Source organism: Cupressus sempervirens, chromosome 7 (genome assembly GCF_028749045.1).
Source record: "Cupressus sempervirens isolate cs-2001-9-10 chromosome 7, ASM2874904v1, whole genome shotgun sequence".
NCBI classification, from domain to species: Eukaryota; Viridiplantae; Streptophyta; class Pinopsida; order Cupressales; family Cupressaceae; genus Cupressus; species Cupressus sempervirens.
The window spans coordinates 573512692-573527211 of NC_143124.1; positions in this window are offsets into that span (position 1 = coordinate 573512692).

Consider the following 14520-nt stretch of genomic DNA (forward strand, 5'->3'; position numbering starts at 1 on the left):
CTAGGGATGATACATTGTAGGCCGAAAGTGTCAAGTAGGACAAGCATGAATGCTCTCAATGTCTTAGACTAAAAAAGTACACCCACAAGCAGAAAACAAGTAAAACATGCCCCATGCCCCCAGTCTTCTAGTCCATGACATCCTCAAAATACTATTAGGGAGGGAACACTCAACAAAGAAATTATCATAGACAACACACAAAGAAGATAAAGTTCATCATGTCTTAGCAAGTTTAAAGTTTAAGTGTGTGTGTATATCACATATCTATTTCTTCGAGACTCAAATTTGATAGTGAGAAATGCTATAGCATCCTAGACTATAGGTAAGTATTCAAGAAGTGTTAAGAAACACTCAATGTTATAGGGGGAGTGTTGAGAGACAATATAAATTGCCAAAGAAACAATAATGCATAAGAAGATCTTGATATACTAAGAAGTCATACCCCCATACCTAGATGAGATTTAGTTTCAAGCTAGGCAAGGAAAAGGGAAGTGAATAATTAAAAAGAAAGACTAATAGACATAGGTGCAAGGGTCTCAAGTAGTGCATGTTTCCAGGTTTTCACCACTTGGTAGCATTTTTTAGGACCTTTTATGGTTTTTTTAAATTCTTTTTGATTTTTTGTTTTATTGGTGACACAACAAAGTACCTATTGCTAGATTTTCACTAAGATGATTTTTTTTCAAGACCATATATCATTTTTTTGGATTTTTTAGAATGATTTAGAGATTACTCACTCTTAAGAAAGATCACATCAATTGTCCCAATGTCTAGCAAGGTGTAGTATATGGAGCAGAAACCAAGTGGATAAGATGGATAAGAAAGAAAGAATGAAGCAAGTAAAAGTGATCCTCAAGGTTTGACTCCTTAAGAGTACCCAAGCTAGGGAAATATAGCCATATGAAGCAGGTTTTGGATGAGTAGTGGAAGCAATGAGTAAGATAGCATGTAGGATAAGTAGTGAAGCCAAAAAGTGAGATAACATATGGGATAAGTAGTGGAAGACAATAAAAAAGATAACATGAAAGCATATGATCTAAAAGAGTAGACATGTCAAGAGGCCTATAAGAAACATGCTTTTCTTTGTGTGATCAAGACCAAGAAGTCAATTGGATAGGATAGCGATCAAATAGAGCAATAAGAATGAAGCTAGATATGAAGGCTATGGGTAAATGAGAAAGAAAAATAAGGAAGCTAATTGATAAGATAGCCAATATGCAATGATAGCTCAACATTGTCAAGATCAAAGAAAGAAGAGGGAATAGATGGATGATGGAAGAATTACACATGATGCTTGTTTACCAAGTTTTCATCATGGTACTTATCCAAGGTGACAAAAGAAGTAGTTTTCACCATAGGATGAATTTATTTCTCTTACTTTTTCTACCGAGGTCCCACAAGAAGTGATTTTCTATTGATAAAAATTATTCAATTGTATATTGTCTTTGATGTTACACAAATATTATACTCTAACTGAGCATTGCAATTTGGAACCAAGTTTGAAAGACTCCAGTATCCACCAAGAAAAAGTTCAAAAATAGAGAAGTTCAGGGATTCTTGTGTAAATTGAGTCAAGTCGATTTCCAAAGGAGTTCAATATAAATCGAGTCAGGTCAGTTACCAAGGAACTCAGTGCTAATGAGTGACCTAGTTTTAGTTGCCTTCAATATATTAGTTTTATCCATTTGTTGGTTTGTGAAAGCCTACTTAGTGGATGTCATTTGTTTATTTAAAAGGGTATTCAAGCTGACTTGACATTGGGTTTCATATATATGAAAGGCTAAGTTGTGGATTGAAATATGAGAAAGTGGAGCAGAAGATAAGATGAGAATAGAGAAGGATATCTAATTAAGAGTAGAGTATCCAAGGAGCTGCAAAGAATATTTTGATCTGGGAGGATCCAGAGGATAAGATAGAACAATGATTTGAATTTGCAATTCTTTATTAATCTGGTCAATCATTGTTACTCTCTAACAATTATAGTAGTGAAGAAATCTCTTAATAGAGTTGACTTAATAATCATTTTGTAAATCCTCTAACTAGGTGGTATTTCTAGATTGAAATCTCTTAAGACCTTTGAAAAGGCCACTCCTAATAGGGTGATTTTAATCCTTTAATAGGGTCACACCTAACAGTTTATTTTGTAACCTTTAACAGGGTTGGCTCCTAATGGGGCTCACTTTAGAAGAGTGAAAAGTTGTAACTAGTTGCATTGGTGGTTTTCCCAAGTTGGGTTTCCATATTAAATCTTGGTGTCTCATGTGTTCATGTTATTTTCTTACTACTTTATCTTTTTGCAACTAAGTTACTAAAGGTTAGTACACATTAATATATTAGATTACTTTTTCAACTGAGTTACAGTGAATATCTAATTCTAACTAAGCTGTGAGTTTAAAGGAAGTTTGTATTAACATCTAAGGGATTTGGAATTGTTTTAGTGGTAACTGATTCACCCCTCCCCTCTCAGTTACTCCTCTTATATTTCCAACATTTTCACCAAGGCACATTTTCTCTTTTTTCTTTTTCTTTTCTTTTTTTCCTATTTTTTTTTTTTCTTTTTGGGTTTTTAGAAATAAGTCAAGTTTTTCCAAGTTAGATAGTGCTCCTATAGGAAAGATAAGTCATGGTAAGTCAAGACCATAGAAAAGTATGCTCAAAGATGTTGATAGTGTGAAGGAAGAGATATGGTAGTATGATAAGTATATGGAGGATAAGAGTTCATGACTTGAAAGGATAGAAAGAGGATGGATAATAGGCAAGTGTAGGCTTGAAAATATGGTATAAGTGTAGGTAAGAAAGTGGGAAAGAACAACATTGGCACACATCTTGAAGGGTTGTGGAATGATGGAGGGATCATGGAGGAAATAATTGGAGGTTTAGATGTATGAGGTGGTAGGAGAATTTTAGAAGAAGATGGAGTGGAAGCCTTTAGAAGCTTTTGAGGAAGATGTTTAAAAGAAGATGGAGTGGAAGCCTTTAGAAGCTTGAATGTCAACTTTGAAGTATGTTCAATATTAAAGTCTTTTAAGAGAGTCTTGGGAATCCATATAGATCTAGATTTTCCTTTGGATACTTTAGAACACATTTCTTCAATAATGGGTTTAGGAACCCATATTTGCTTTGAGTTAGCTCTTTGGTAGTGGATCTTTGTGGTCTCTTGAATAATTGTTCTTTCTTTGTATTCACATGTCAATTAGAAAGTACATAGTGATCTTCATTAGTAAATGGATTCTTGAGCTTGTTCTTAAGTTGATCATCTAAATTGCTTCCAAAAGACTTGGGATTTTTGGATGAATAAGACTGATACAAATGGTTCATATGGATAGATCGATTGAAGTTCATCAAGGATGAGTGTCTTTGTTGATCTTGAGATACAATATGAGAGCTAGGGGATGAGCTAGGACTAAAAGTAGGAGATGGAGGAACATATGGTCCCAATATGGATGGAATATTGGAAGGATTTAGCTTAGATAGATAGGGACCAAGGATAGACTTAGTAGATGCAAATGGATAGTGAGTAGGGATATCAACATCTTTAGAGTGAGAAACATGGCCAGGACCATCACTAGACTCATGAGTAGCTTTGATAAGAGCAACACCATTGATAGAAGCATTTGAAGTTTGAGTGTAATTTTGAAGTGGGCATGGAGAAGTAGAATAAGAGGGGATGATTTGATCTTGACAAGTAGATTTGGATAGAATAGACATAGTGACTTTCTCATGATTTTCAATAAGCTCAATGGAGATAGTGGAAGTGGTGTCTTTATCATACTTAGGAGGTGGATAAGATATAGGATATGGAAGAATGACTTCTTGAAGGAGATGAAAGGGTGTTTGATCTTGATATTTCTTGACAATTATAGCTTTAGCCTTTTGAAATTCCTCTTGACATGGAGCCACTTCTAAGGACATGGGAAAATATGAGGTTTGTATGATAGGCTCTTGAAGAAGTAATGGGGGATTAGCTAAAGTGGGCATATTAAGCTTAGAATTGCATGAAGTTTGATGATCTTTAGTCTTAGTAGTATGGAAAAGGTTCACAACCAAGTATAGATCATCTTGAGTATAAGCTAGAGGTAGCCCCTGAGGATGTACATAGTGTGGAAAGCTTTAGGTTCTTTTCTTGATGGAGGTATGTTGTCAATATTTGAAGTTTTGGGAGGTGCATGAGTGTTGAAAGAAGTGGAGGTATCAAGGAAACCATCACTAGACATAGGTTCATTAATATGATCTTGCTCAAGAGTGGTATCACATGAGTCTTTAGAGATTACAACATCAACAACCCCATCATTAATAAGATCTTGGATTTTATGTTTCAGCTCAATGCAATCTAAAATAGTATGCTCATTATGTCAATGATAAGCATAATAGATATCCAAGAATCGATTTCCATATGAGTTAGACTTAGGAAATGTGATGATCTTAGTGCCAAGATTTTTTTGCAAAATGACATCATAAGAATATTCCAAGGGAGTAAAAGTACTCTCAAAAGTATGCCTATGATCTTCTTGTTGTTTTTCAAGTGAATAGCATGCATCCATGTCTTCATCATATTGGTCAAAGATAGGCTTATCATGAAATTTTGGCATAGGATCAAAGGAGGTATCAGTTTCTTGCTCTCTAAGGAGGTCTTTAGATATAATATATGAAGATACTTGATATCTTGGAGTAGAGCATGTAGACCTAGAAGAAGAGGGTGACCTTAAAGAAGGTGACATTTGTGCATATAGAGGACTAGAGAAAGAATTGCATGATGATGTCATTTGTTCCTCTAACATTTTCTAAAATCTAGAGTATGTTTTCATCATGCCCTTAGTGAGACTAATGTAAGTGGGGTTAGGGGTATCTTCAAGTTTATGAGTTTATAGGCTTTGCAATTCCCTAAAGAGCTCAAGCAACTTAGGATCATCAAGAGTTGGTTGAGATTTTGTAGCATAATATTTTAATCCCATAGTGGTAGATAGGAAATCAAGCATGAAGGAGACTAGAGGAAGCTAATAAGGTAACACAAAATAACTTGATGTCCAAACTAAAGAGGTAGAGTGTTCACTTGTCAAAGAGAGGTAGCAATGAATGAGTGAATTGTCAAAGAAAGTCTCAAAGAAATTTATGACATGAGTCACTCAAGTCAAGAGCTAGGCAAGAATCCCAAATAGCCATATAGCCAAGTAGATAAGTAGGTAAAGACAAGTGGACAACTCTCCCAATCAAGTAATGCAATCAAAAGATCAAGGTAGTCATTTCAGCAAAACATACTCTAACATGTAGATTTCAGACCCAAAGAACCATGGTAAACCAAGTATAGATAGCCTAGAAAAGACAAGAACAAATTTGAAGCAAGAAAAATCAAGTTTAGCAACTGGGCGAGACATAATAGTAAGCCAGGTTATAGTGTGACAACAAATAATATCGTATGATATTTATTTCTATAGTTGCATGATACTTTTGACTCATGCAATAGTTTTCACAAAGTAGTGTGATAGACTTGACAACTTGTGTGCAATAGAGTTCATAATAGTGATGTGATACTTTGATAGGTGTGAAATATTGCACAATATTTCTCAGAAGGTCATGCGATAAAGGACTAGTAAACTATGAAAAATGTAGTTTAAAGCTTAAAAATCCTATGTTTCAGTTTGGTTTTTTAAAATGTCTTAGACCATAAAGTAGTGTTGATCACATATGACTTCAATTTGCAACATAAAACATCATGGTTTGAAAATAGTAAGGGAAAATTCACATGTCTCAAATAGTTGCACAAGGGACAAAGCAACCTTGCCAACATAAGCAATTGGGATAACAAAAGAAAATTTCTATGCATGTTAACAAGATTTTTTGATGTTCAAGAACATTTACATGGTTCTATTCAAATTCAAAGACATATGCCAAGAAAGACTACCTAAGAGTCACAATTCATTACTCAACAACTTGGGCCATGCTTGATGCCCCTTTGCCTCACACCAAGTTGTTGCCCACAAGAGATATTGGCTTTGTCATGTAGATTCCATTACCATAACCAAGGGGACACAAATGGTGAGTGTAAAATACTAGGGTGATCTGGGTAATCCACTAGGATCAATCCTTGCACCAAGATGTTGAGTGGAAAAATAAGGTAGCTTCTAGCCTATGGTGTTTAGAAAGGGATTTTGTTTGTAGTACTCCTCTTTCACCTAATTATGGGATACCTTGTCTTGCAACAAGTAATGGACCTCATGACCACAAGAGTACCTTAAGCATTCTTGCTTAACATTTTTCTCATGTTCCCAATTCCACAAGTACTCAAACTAAGTGAAGGCAAGCACTATGTCTATGGAGGTTTCATGTCCTTCATAGCCTTGAGTTTTTAGTGGGTTGGAATAGCTAGGTTTTCTTGTCCCCACTTGGGAAATTCCTCTTGATTTCTCAAGAGCAGTCCCTCTAAAGAGTTCTAGACTAAAACAAGTTGGATCCACTCTTGGGGGTCAAGATTTCTAATTCATCGCAAGGGTGAAGAGCATACTTTCCTATCCCAATTGCTTCTCCCAAACACATCAAACAAGTTCAATTAACCCTCTTGCTTTCAAAATCTAAAGGTGGGTCGAGATTTCCCATTCATGACAAGGATGAAGAGCACACTTTTCTACCATCGAGAGACCCCAGTCATAAGTCTTATGTGCTTATGAAAGATAAACAACTAGTAATATTGTTGCAAACAAAAACCATTAGTAGCCTTTTTACATTTGAAGCTTTGACATATGTTCTTTTTTAGCAATTTCACAAGTGTTTAGGATAATCCTACAAGAAAAATTGTTAGTCCATAAAGGCTAGTCCAAAAACAAGGGAAAACCTACAACATACCTCTGTAAAAAAGAAAATAACCTGAGGAACCTAAAAAATAGAATGCCAAGGACCAAAATCTAATAAAAGAATTCAATCAACAACCAGTTATAGGTTGGGCAATAGTTTTTTGCTAACAGAATATTGTACGATACTTCTCATTATAGGTGTATGATACTTCTGTGTTGTGCAATATTTGATACTATAAATGGGAGATATAACTTGATATACTAGTGTGATAGATCTTTTTATGTGTGTGTGATACTTTTACTAGAAGAGTATCACATGAAAGTACTAAGAATTATCGTACGATATTAAAAAGTATTGCAAAATAATCATGACTACAGAAAAAAATAGAACAACAAGAGAAAAATGTGTAGATTAAGAGGCAAAAATAAAATGTCCTAGCCCATAGTGGGCACCAAAAATGTACACTTAGTTTGTGTGCTTCTCTAAACCCTTCTATCCAAGATATGTCACAAATTGGAATACTCAAATGTCGACTTAGAGATCCTGAGTCATGGAGTGCAAGAGGCATGAAATAAGCATGAAATGAATGCTCAAATGAGCCTTGGAGATGTAACCCTTGCTAGTAAACCATGAAATGGGAGGTTCTCAAGACAAGAGAAAGAATTCAAGTGCCCAAGAGAACTCTCAAACATGCAATACAAGAATGAACTATGCTAATATGAGTGCAAGGATGAAACTAAGCTAAACAAGGTGAATGTGTTACAACCATTGCTAAATAGACTATGTGAGCTATGATATAACAATGAAAATTAAGCTATTCTAGATGAATCTAAGCTAAGATGGGGCATGCAAGAATGAGACAAGAAGCAAGAATTTCTCTACAAGTGCTCTCAATAAAACCTATCAAGAAACCTGTAGCATAATAATACTAAAAAATGGGATCCTTAGAGAGGGAGAGAGCTCTCTCTTTTGAAGGTGTACAGATAGTTGAGATCAAGATCAAGAATGGATAATCAAGGGCGGGGGTTGAATTTTGACATGATCAATTTGTAAGAGCAAGTCAACCAATGAAAAGGAGTTGACTTTTCATGTGAGACAAAAGCCTTTTCTTTTAATTTATAAATAGGAAAAAGACTTTATGTGTGCACATTGAGTGGGTTAAAAGAATGGGGTCTTTTATTTAATTAAAAAGAGGACATGTTCTTTTAATCAAATATGGACTTAGGATATTATAGTCAAACTCTAGGTTAAAATCAAATAAATTAATTTTTGGGAATTTGGCCTAGGAAAATGATTAAATAATTTAGCCAAAATGCTGAGAAGGGGGCTAATAGTCTAGATGACCATATTTAGGTGATTACACATATGACATTTCCTACAACCATTGTGCGATACTTTACTAGTTAAAAGTATCACACACATGTTCGCATTCTGTCCCACTACAGTAGTGAGAAATATCACACTATTTGACATAGAGTATAACATAGGCAGAAAGTATCGATTGGCTATACTAGGAAGTGTCATATGATATTTTTGTAGTATAAAATATCACCTGAATTAGAACATAAAGTTGTTTGGCTTTTATTAGCATTTTTATTTCTTGAAGCATCTTATTTGTGAGTTTTCTATTTATTTATTGTATGGCCAATGAGCTTTGTGGGTTTATTGCATTTGACTAACCCTTTTAGATGTGCTAACTCATTTGTTTTGTAGATTTGCCTAAATTGCTTGCTAAATTGCTCATTAAAAGAACACATGTCAAAGATTCTATTTGCTAAAAAGGGTTGCTAATATTTTTGTAGGGTTGTCCAAGAAAAGGAAAAACAAACCAAGTGTGCTTGATGTTTAGTTCATTTCTATGTGTGACATATACTAGTTGTTTTCTTTCTTAGGCACATAAAACTTGTGAGTAGGTCTCATTGTTGGCAAGAGAGTACTCTCTTATCAAAAATCTTGACCCTTCACTGAGTCTCAAAAGTGAGTGGTATATTTCACTTTTTAATGGTCTTATTTAATCTTCTTGGCATATTTGGAGTAAGCACTAAGAATAGGAGAGTATGCTCTTCACCCTTTGGATGAATAACAAATCTTGACCTCTTTGGTGTGGACCCATTTTGTCTATCTCTAAGTGAGATATCTCCTTTAGAGGACCTACTTTTGGTGGAATAATACCAATATGAATGACCCAAAGTGGGAGTGAGCACAACCCAAATAGCCCTCTATGATAAAAAACCCCTTGACAAAGGCCAAAGCCTTGGGGGGCGTAACACTTGTCCTCATTTAGTGAAAGTACTTGTTAGATTATGATCATGAGGAAATTACTAAGAAATAATTCTTAAGGTACTCTTGTGGCCATGAGGTGTTTTACTTATCTTTGACAAGGTGTCTTGTCATTAGGTGCAAGAGGGGTGTTGTGAATGGGAACCTATAATGCCCTACTTGGAGATCCTTGGAACAAGGATGAAATACAAGCCAAGATATATATCTTTGAACAAGTATGAGTGCACATGACAACATCATACACAAATCACATAGATTGCAATGAAAAAATTAACCACCATCCCAACAACCAATGAAACTCCAAACGCCACTAGCCGAACTGACACACACAATAGGAAAGTAAAATCCAAAAAGACAACTATACAAGGAACCTATGATCTATCAGAGCATGGTAATTTAAGAAATCCCAAAGGGTACTAGAATCACTAGAAAATGATCCCTGGAAACTAGTGGAGTTGCTCCCAACTTTCTACTCGAAGACCACAGACTGATAGGTTTTCATGCGAAGATGTGCAACATGCCCTGCAAGAAAGTGCATTCTGTGTGAGGATGTGCACCATGCGGTGTGAGGAAGTGCTTGGCCAAACAGTCAAAGCACCCAACACTAGTGTTGGATTTCATGTGAGAAAGTTCCCAAGGCCACACGAAGAAACCCAACATGCCATGTGAGATCTTGCATCCTTGCGTAAGGATGCATGATTTTGCACGAGATCCTAGACAACAAGCTAAAAACAAAAAGATAAATAAACTAAAGGATAACATTTCTCCACACTGGGGAGTACCTGATCCACAATTCAAGGCATAAAAACTCAAATACAATACTGAAAGATAGAAACAAAATCTAACCATCTAACAAGCAAAAGGGAAAGTACAGAAAGTAACATTGCAGTGCACTTAAAGCAATATAGCAATAACTAAAAGTAACATTGAAATGAATAGAGATAACATTACAATGAACAATACTTCCAAACTAAGTATGTGGTTCCTCCCAACCATAATGCCATCATAATACCATCATGGGCCCTAGCCATCCCTTGCACATAACATCCCAAGCTACCAAATAGATCTTCAGTACTATCAAAAAAAGGATGTCACTACTAAAACATACTACTATATAAGCATAAGGAAATCTAACATGCTAAACACAAGCATAAGTTAATCCTGCAAAATAGATAACATCATGTATCATATGCTAATCATCGTAATAAGGAAATGTGTCAATAACTAACATCATCTAAACATGATATACAAGCATCCAAATGAAAGCATAAATTACAAGAAATCATACTCTGGAACCCGAAGTACTAAGTGAAAACATCCAACAATGGTCGCACTAGGAAAAAAGACCATCTATGTACACCTGTCCCTAGCAGTGGTATAGGTAGCTACACCTCCCAACACTGTGGAACCCATAAGACTACTCCCATTGTGCTAATGGAGATAATGATCCAACCACAAACACACATAAAGCACAATGTCCATAGCTAACACACATGCTAGATAGTATGATGACTGAAACCAACACATAGACAATGCATAAACTATTGGTCCTAGTTAGACACTCAATGAGCCACTAAGTAGGGGCTAACATCATGGAGAGTCACTTGGCATCAACAAGCCCAAGCTCAGATTTGTGTGGACTCAACTTCCCAACGAAAGGATCACACATTGAAGTACTATTTTATTATCTTAAATGTTATTACCACCTAATATTTTATTTAGTTATCACTTACTTAAAGCTCCCTCTGCCAACCTATGGCACCATGATTGTTAGGCTACAAGATAGAAGCCCCCTCCATATGCTACCCTACCCTACCCATGCTCATCCAATGATGAGTGCCTATAGGCATGCAAATTCCCAACCCAACCCCAATGATCATAACTGTACACTCGAAAGTGTCCCACTCTAAACCCTTCTATCCAAACGATTCCATGAGTTGGAATGCTTGGATGCCGGCTTAGAGCTCCCTATCCATGGAGTGCAAGAGAGTATATTTCAAGAATAAGAAAGCTCTCAGATGAGCCTTAGAGATACTCTTCTTGCTAGTAAACCATGCAATGGGAGGTTCCAAAGACAAGATGCAAGAATGCAAATATCCCAAGGAGTTCCTCAAGAACGCAATGCAACTAAAGATTAAACTAGAATGAATATGAAAAATGCAGCTATTCTAAGCATGGATGAGAGTGTTACAATACCATTAATAAGCTATGTGAGATAGATTATTGCAAAATAGAAGCTAAACTAACATGCAACATGAATCTAAGCTAAAATGCTATGGTATGAGAGAATGTAGACAAGAAATAGAAGTTCTCCACAAAGCTCCAAAGAAACCTGTTAGAAAACCTGCAGCATAACAATATTCAAAAGATGGATGGATTGAGGGGGAAAGCTCTCTCCCTTTTAAAGATGTATGGACGGTAGAGATCAAGATGAAGATGGTGGATGATCAACGGTGGAATTTGAAAAGAGGAGTGATCCATGTGCACACACAAATCAACCAATAGAATATAAGTTGACTTGTCATATAAGACAAAAGTCACAAAGCCTTTTCTTTTAATTGCAAAATAGAAAAAGGACTTTATGTGTGCACTTTAAGTGGGTTAGAAGAATGGGGTCTTTTATTTAATTAAAAGGGGACATGTTCTTTTAATCAAATAATGAACTTAGGATAGCATAGTCAAACTATAGGTTATAATCAAATAAATTGATTATTAGCAATTTGGCTTAGGTAAGTGATTAAATTAATTTAGCCAAAATGTTGAAAAGGGGGCTAATAGTCTAGATGACCATTTTTAGGTGATTACATTTGCCCCTCTTTGACTAATGTGTGATCGATCTGGGAACACATTATGTCAAAGAAAATCGAAGCCAAGTAGGCGATGATAGATATAGATGTCTAATTCTGAAGAGTGAAATGCGGAAATAGATAGCAAGTCCTAAATGCACAGCCTGATAGCAGTAGTACTGAACACTAGGAAGAGATGATGTTAGAATTCAAGAAGAATACTAACACTTAGAAAAGCAGATAGAGTGAGAGCAAGTGAGAAGATCAAACAAATGCTCCTAAGCAGTGATAGAGTATTTCTGCCCCCTCGGGATCGAAATTGAAATGAGGTAAGGGGATGCAAAAATTGGCTAGAAATGAGAAAATTAGAATATAGCAATGTCCAAGATGACAGATAGATGATTAGAACCCAAGAATGACTATAAGAAACTGATAAAATGCCCCAGTTTGACTAGAGTTGACCTTGAAGGATATAGCATAAAATTAGGTCAAAATGAGTAGAAAGGTGATTTTAGACATGAAATAGTGAATTTAAGTAGATATGAAGTATGAAAATGATGAAGACATGAAGAAATGAAGATGCCCCAGTGATGATTCAGAGATTAGACCTCAAAAGGTCAGCTAACTACTCAGAAGAAAGTAGAATTTTAAAAGACAATTTTGACCATCAAGATGAACTCAAATTTGGATTTCGATCCCGAAAATGAATCTAGGACGTCAAAATTATTTAAGAGGTCAAAACTTTATATAATGTGATGACAAGATAGAAAAGAGATGAAGCAAAAGATTAAGAAGGTGAAAAGACATGAACAAGAAGAAAGTAAAGAAATATATGAAAGGAGTTAGCTAATGTGTCCACAAAAAGATGAAGAAAGAGAGCTCTCCCCATATGCAAGAATGCAAGACTAAGCTAGAAAATGAACCTAAAATGCAAGCTAATATGCAAAGTGGTTTACCAACAAGAAGCGCATAACATTTAGACTCTTAATTTCATCATTGAGCATTTATTAGGGACATCATGAGATCATACAACCATCACTAGTATAACTATGAGGATATGAATATGATCGATATTAGATAGGTATGTGGAAATCCAATCCAAGCATCAGAGACATGTAAGTCAAGATAACTATGCGATTAGATTCCCTAAGTTTAATTTAGCAATATTACACCTGTATCAAGGCATAAGTGCCAAGATAAACCCTGAGTGCGGTCTTGAAAAATAGTCAAGGATGATACATTTGTAAGTCAAAATGTTGAATAGGAAAAGCATAAATGCTTACAACACTATAGACAAACAAAAGTATATCCACAAGCAGAAATCAAGAAAATATGTCCCATGCCCCCAGTCTTCTAGTCAATGACATCCTTGAAAGACTATTAGGGAGGGAACACCTGGCAAAGAAATCATCATAGACAGCACACAAAGTAGATAAAGATCAGCATAGCTCAGTCGTTTAAGTGTTAAAGTCTGTGTGTGTAAGTCACTTGGCCATTTCTTCCAGACTTGATTCTGATAGTGAGATATCGCGACATCGGAGACCGTAGGTAAACTATCTGTAAAGTGTTAAAAAAACACTTGATGTCAAAGTGGGGGAAGTGTTGAGAAACACTATTTTGTGAGTTGTCAAAGAAACCCTAATCCACAAGAATACCTCAATAGGCTAAGTAGCTATGCCCCCAAGATGAGGACAAGAAACAATTCCAAGCTAGGAAATGTGTAGCAAAGTGGATGATTGAGATTGATAGACATAGGTGCAAGGGTTTCAAGTAGCGCCTGTTTCCAGGTTTTCACCACTTTGACAGAATTTTTTTTTTTTTTTTTTTTTTTTTTTTTGGTGATACATCAAAGTGAGGTTTTCACTAAGATGATCATTTTTTCAGGACATTTTTTGATTTTTAAGATTTTTTCAGCATCGTATATGATTTTTTGGATTTTTTAGAAGGTTTTAGAAATTACTAGTTCTCAAGCAAGATCACATTATTTTCTCCCAATGTCTAGCAAGGTGTAGGACATGATGGAGCAGAAAGTTGGTAGATAGACAAAGATGGATAAGAAACTAGTATGAAGCAAGTGAAAGTGATCCTCAAGGACTAACTCCTCAAGAGTACCCAAGCTAGGGAAAGAAGTGAAATAGTCATATGAAGCATGTTTTGGATAAGAAATGGAAGTAATGAGAAAGATAGCATGTAGGATAAGCAATGAAACCAACAAGTGAGATAGCATGAAGTGTGTAGTCCAAAAGAGTAGCCATGTCAAGAGACCTATGAGAACCATGTTTCATTTATTATGATCAAGACCAAGGGGTCAACTAGATAGGATAGTGATGGGATAGAGCAATAAAAATAAAGCTCAAGATGGAGGCTATGAGGGAATGGGAGAGCACAATAGAAAATCTCATGGATAAGATAGCCAATATGCAAAGATAGCTCAACATTGTCAAGATCAAAGAGAGAAGAGGGGATAGATGGATGATGGAAGAATTACGCATGATGCCTGTTTGCCAGGTTTTCATCATGGTACTTATCCAAGGTGCCACAAGAAGTAGTTTTCACCATAGGATAAATTTATTTCTCATTACTTTTGCTACCAAGGTGCTACAAGAAGTGGTTTTCACCAAGGCATATTTTCATTTTTTTTTCTTTTTTTTTTTGAATTTTTAGAAAA